This window comes from Nematolebias whitei, chromosome 19 (genome assembly GCF_014905685.2).
Source record: "Nematolebias whitei isolate Nwh7 chromosome 19, NemWhi1, whole genome shotgun sequence".
Lineage (NCBI taxonomy): Eukaryota > Metazoa > Chordata > Actinopteri > Cyprinodontiformes > Rivulidae > Nematolebias > Nematolebias whitei.
The window spans coordinates 5,687,615-5,694,306 of record NC_056516.1 but is presented as its reverse complement, the minus strand read 5'-3'; positions in this window follow the sequence as shown (position 1 = coordinate 5,694,306).

Genomic DNA, 6,692 nt, shown 5'->3' with positions numbered 1-6,692 from the left:
TCCCCTGTGTCTGCCTCGTTCTGGGTCTCAAACTATCTGGGTTCCCCGCGTAATCCTAACAAAACTGTAGTGTAAAGAGCTTTGAGTATCTCAATAAGATAGAAAGGCGCTATATAAGTACAGTCAATTTACAATTTAATAAAAACATGCATGTTAGACTGATTGGTGACTCTAAATTGTCCCTAGGTGAGAGAGAGAGAGTGAATGGTTGTTTGTTTCATTTGTTTTTATGTGTCCCTGGGATGGACCTGCAACCGGTCCAGGGTGTCCCCCTCCCTCTGCTAGAGTTGCATTCAGGCCTAAAAAATCCGACACGGCACCAGCCCACAGCCATCATCTCCAAACTCCACCCGACCTGACGAATTAACAGTAATTACAGGTCCTAACCCAACCCCCACCACCCCACCACCACCACCACCACACACACACACACACACACACACACACACACACACACACACACACACACACACACACACACACACACACACACACACACACACACACACACACAATATTTTAATTAACCTTTGACTGCTTATATAGTTATTAACAGTCGGCAGACGAGTGCGGCTGAGTAAAAGGGTCCGAAGATCGGAGCAAAGGAGGTATTTGTTCTTTCATAGCAGTCAAAGCGCATTCAATCCCTGCTTCTGCCTTCATTCTGCATTATTCAGACACGGACCCTGCTCTGACATGTCTGCTTTGGAATCTCACCTGTTTGGGTCATCGGTCACACGTGTCCACTGACTGCAGCAGCTGAACATCCATTTGGGCGATGGACTAATGCCTGGCAGTACCGGTAGTCCCATCTGAAACTTAACTGAACTTTTTTTTTTACCTCTTTCAAGGCCGGTCAGTGCGTGATCAAATGGCCGGCGTGCACCTGGTGATGGTATGGCAAGCCATATTGTCATATAGTTGGATCGTCAGTATCCACTGATGCAATTAAAAGCCCAACACTGACCCGACCCACTCATCCAGCACATTATTATGGCCCGGTCCAGCCCAAATTCGGGTTGGGCCGGGTTGGGTTGGGCTTCAGGCCCGGGTTAGAAATGACAGCTCTACCTCTTGCACAACGATAGCTGGACATGGGCACCAGTGATCCCCACAACCCGAAAAGGAAGAAGCGGGTAAAGATAATGATTGATGGATCAGTTACTGTTAAAGGGCCATGCCCACCCACCCAGGGGATACTGGAGAGTCAGTCAGTTGGTTCTTCTGGTCCTTGTTTCATCAATCAATCAATCAATCAACATTTATTCATATAGCCCTTTACAGTAGCCAAAAGGTGCACAGTGTTTCACAATACAAAAGTTAAACACAGTCAATAAAAATAAGTACAAAAATGCCAGAGGTATTGCAAGCCTGCCTGGACAAAAAAGGTTTAAGATTAGATATAAAAAGGCCCAGGTGAGTCAGTGATGAAATGTAAGTCATGAGGTGGTAGGTTCCACATTACCCACCACTTTGTTAGTTGATATTATCGTGTTTGTTCAGGTATTGGTCGACTCTGGTGCTGAGCGAAGTTTAATCAATGAAGATGTGGTTGACCAACTCCATTATCCCATGGTATCCCATTACAGCTGACTGTTGACAGTTTCCACCATCATTCACTAAACTAAACCCATACACCTGGTTATTGGCACATATAATTTATCTGTCCACATTCCTCAATGATGCAGTGCTCTTCTTTGTTGAGCCCCATTGGCCCTGCACAGACTGCAGAGGTCTAAACCAATTACAGCTTAAAACAAATATCCTCTTCCTTTTAGTGATGCAGTTTTTGAACAACTACTCTGTAAATGACCAAAACTTTCTAATCTTAGACGACAGGTTGGATTTCTGAAACAGGGATTTCATTCAAAGTCACCGTTGCTTACTTCCAAGTTTTTAATCTTGGTTTCAACTTCAGCAAGTTGTCTTTGCCACGTTTACATGACTAAATGCACTGACTGTGATTGGCAGGTTAGTAATTTGTGTTAACAAACAGGTGAAATGGTGAAACTAATAAAAATGCTGGAGAGTGTAGTTTATCCTTTGACACAGTAATATTTGAAAATGGTTTGCATATATGCTGGGTTTGAGTGGTCAGACTGAGATCATTTATTTATGCTTTTCTTTTTAGTAAAACTTTTAGTAAAAAGTGTTGTTGCACATTTGTTTGTACACTAAACAGAATTTCAACCATTTGAGTTTAAAAACGTGCAGCCAACTCTGAGAAGAACCTTTGAATGAATAGTATTTGTTTGGAAGCTGACAAACCCTTTTCATTTGCAGCATCAGAGATCAAGGCTGCTTAGACTTTGTAAGAGACCAACATGAAGGTCTTTTACTCAGCAAGTATCTGACAGATTATTAGAAGCATGGAAGCAGATCAACTTTCAAGGTTGTCCCAACAGAAGGAGCGAAACCTTGAATAAATTTGGACAATACCAAGATGTTTACATGAAAATGGACTGACCTGAAAACCTCAGGGAAAGCTACGACTTTTGAATGGAGTTTGTTTATTCCTTTGTATGGCAGCAATCATGTTCTTGTGTGTTGGGCTGAGTGATGGAAGTCAATGGCATGCTCAGGACTTGCAGACGTGGAAGCATAAGAAAAAAGATGTAACGATCAAATATCAGCTCTTCCTGCCCACCTGATCCCATTTTGACGTGCACATACAGACATGGAATCACTGGGATAAATGGTAGGTTTATTTTGGTTGTTACCTGCACGAGTTTTTATACTGGCACAAATTTCTGTGTATTCCATTTATAATGCTTTGTTTCAAAATTATTTATATATACATATATACATATATACACACATATATACATATATACATACATACACACACACACACACACACACATATATATATATATATATATATATATATATATATATATATATATATATATGTATATATATATATATATATATATATATATACAGTATATATATTTGTATATATATATATAAATGTAAATGGTAAATGGTAAATGGCCTGTACTTATATAGCACCTTTCTATCTTATCAAGATACTCAAAGCTCTTTACACTACACTCTGTGTCCTCATTTACCCATTCATACAGCACTCTGCTAGAACTCTACAAAGCTAATTGAACAAATCATTCTAAAGAGACTAATCAGTGCTTTAGATCACATTCTAGAATTGCGCCGCTCAAGGTGGCTGCATGTTGGAGCAGCTCTGTCACATTCATTCTGAGATTTTGCTTTTGGAAACTTTAATTCCTCTTTTTCTGGATGTAAATCACATTTTTTGGATGATTGTTTCCTCTGGTATCGGATGTTGTGCAGCTGGAAAGATTTTTACTGAAACTTTTTTTAGTTTTGGACATTTGTTATGATGCGTAACCATGGCAACCAGGCAGTTTTCTACAACCAACTGCAGCTGAATAACATCTCAAAAGCTCAAATGATATCTCAACTACAGCCTCAAATCCCAAATGAGTTGAAAAGGATGTTCTGTGGACGCATTCTCATCTACCTGCCAGCTGTGCTCGGGTGCCTGACCGCTGAGATCCTGGAGCTGGCGGGAGACACGGCTCGTTACAGCAGAAGGACAGGATCATCTCTTGGCACCTACAGTTGGCTGTCTGCCACGAGGAGTTTGGCAGACTGCTGGGAGGAGTGGCCATCACGCTGGGAGGAGTTCTGCTCGGCATTTGGGCGGTCCTACAGCCCGGGGGAACTGAGAGGCCAGCCGAGTCTGGGTGGACAGATCGGACGGCATCTGCGGCTAGTTTCTTAGGATCCACTGTGGGATGGACCTTTACATGATATCCTTCCAGTCTACAGCCATCAGTAACTATAACATCTCTTAATGAAATGAGGATAATGAGTTTCAACAACAAATAATTTCCCTCTGGGATTAATAAAGTATTTTTGAAAAAAAATTTTTTTTAAATTGAATTCATACACCGATGGGACACACATCACAGGCTATGTGGGGTTCATTGTCTTGCACAGGGACACTTCGACATGTGACTGCAGGTGGATTCGAACCCCGAAGTCTCGCAATGGAGGACGACTGCTCTAACCACTCAGCCACAGCCACTCTATATGTGTGTGTGTATATATATATATATATGTATATATATATATATATATATATATATATATATATATATATATATAACCAACTGGAGCAGATATATATGTGTGTGTGTGTGTGTGTGTGTGTGCATACAGTTTATATTTATGTATGTATATATGTAAAAAAAATCATTCAACTTTTATTTAAACAGATAAGTCGCATTAAGCCTCGAAGACTCATTTACAACTCTTGATGATTGACTAAAGCAAATATCTGCTGTTTTACAAAAAAATTCAATAAACAAGACAAAAAATTGATTCAGGAAAAACATTTTTATTTTGCCAGTCATACAATTACACTGAAACTGATATTTTTCACATCTTATTATAATTCTGTTTCTGATTCTGTTGCAAAGAGGAAGGTCAAAGAGGAGATATATGGATGCAATTAGAAATGACATGGAGGTAATTGGAGTGAGGACAGAGGACACAGAGAACAGAGTGAGACGGAGGAGGATGACTCAGTCTGGCAACCCCAGAAGAGGGAACAGCTGAAAAAAGAAGATCATGATTCTGTTGTTTACAAAATCTGTCCAGTCACATTAATATCTCTGTTAATTTGTAATGCACCAAAGTTAGTGATGGAATTCCTCAAGGCTCAGTGCTTGGGCCAATACTCTACTTTATATATGCTTCCATTATGTAAAATTATTAAACAGCATGGGATAAATTTTCATTGTTATGCTGAAGACACACAATTATATTTGTCCATTAAACCCAATGAATCCAATCAGCTACTTAGACTACAAACATGTCTTAAAGACATAAAAACCTGGATGACCCTTAATTTTCTCATGTTGAACACAGACTGAGGTTTTGGTTTTTGGACCTGAGCACCTTGGGAATTAATTTTTCCATCTTTCTCCCTCCTTAGATAGCAATAATCTGTCCTCCAGCTCAAATGTTAAAAATCTTGGTGTTATTTTTGATCAGGACATGCCTTTTATCCCCCACATTAAAAACGTTACTAGAACTGCCTTCTTCCACCTGCGTAATATCACTAAAATGAGAAACATCTTGTCTAAAAATGATGCAGAAAAACTTGTTCATGCATTTGTCATGTCTAGACTGGACTATTGCAATGGTTTATTATCTGGATATCCAAATACTTCTTTAAAACGTCTTCAGTTGATCCAAAATGCTGATGCCAGAGTCTTAAAGGTTCTAGAATTGCGCCACTCAAGGTGGCTGCATGTTGGAGCAGCTCTGTTACTTTCATTCTGAGATTTTGCTTTTGGAAACTTTAATTCCTCTTTTTCTGGATGTAAGTCACATATTTTTGGATGATTGTTTCCTCTGGTATCAGGTGCCGTGCAGCTGGAAGGATTTTTACTGAAACTTTTTTAGTTTTGGACATTTGTTATGATGTGTAACCATGGCAACAAGGCAGTTTTCTACAACTAGCAGCTGATTAACATCTCAAAAGCTCAAATAATATCTCAGCTACAGCCCCAAATCTCAAGTGAGTTGAAAAGGATGTTCTGTGGACGCATTCTCATCTACCTGCCAGCTGTGCTCGAGTGCTTGACCACTGAGATCCTGGAACTAGCAGGAAACATGGCTCATGACAGTGGAAGGACAGGATTGTCCCTCGGCACCTACAGTTGGCTGTCCACAGAGACGAGGAGCTCGGCAGACTGCTGGGAGAAGTGGCCATTGCTCTGGGAGGAGTTCTGCCCGGCATTCAGGCGGTCCTACAAGCCGGGGGAACTGAGAGGCCAGCCAAGTCTGGGTGGATGGATGGGACGGCATCTGCAGCCAGTTTCTTAGGATCCACTGTGGAATGGACCTTTACAAGAGATCCTTCCTGTCTACAGCCATCAGTATCTATAACATCTCTTAATGAAATGAGGACAACGAGTTACTACAACAAATAATTTCCCTCTGGGATTAATAAAGTATTTTTGAATTTGAATTGAATTTGAATTAACTGGAGTTAGTAGGATATATCATATTTCTCCAGTTTTAGCTTCTCTCCATTGGCTCCCTGTCAAGTCCGGAATAGAATTCAAAATCTTACTTCTAACTTACAAAGCTCTCAACAACCTGGCTCCATCTTATATTACAGATCTTATTGTTTCATATTTTCCTAACAGAGCACATCACTTTCAGGCTGCAGGTTTACTTGTGGTTCCTAGAATATACAAAAACAGAATGGGAGGCAGATCTTTCAGTTATCAGGTTCCTCTCTTGTGGAACCAACTTCCAATCTCTGTCCGTGAGGCTGACACATTATCCAGTTTTAAAACTAGTCTTAAGACTTTCCTTTTTGCTAAATCCTATAGTTAGGGTCGGCTTGGGTTTCCTGAGCTGTCCCTTAGTGATGCTGCTATAGGCTTAGACTGCTGGAGGATAAACTGACCACAATTTTCACTCTGCTACTGTCTTTACTTACTCTGCTCAACCTGTTTTGTATTTGTAATAATTTTTTTTATCCTTAACATGTGCTATTTTTTGTCTTTCAGATACACCTGGACCTATATCTGGACCTACCATTCTGTGTTCCTTTGTCTCTCCTTCCTGTCCTCTCAAACCAGCCGGTCAAAGCAAATGGCGAGAAGGGGTTCTCTGCAGACCAAAAG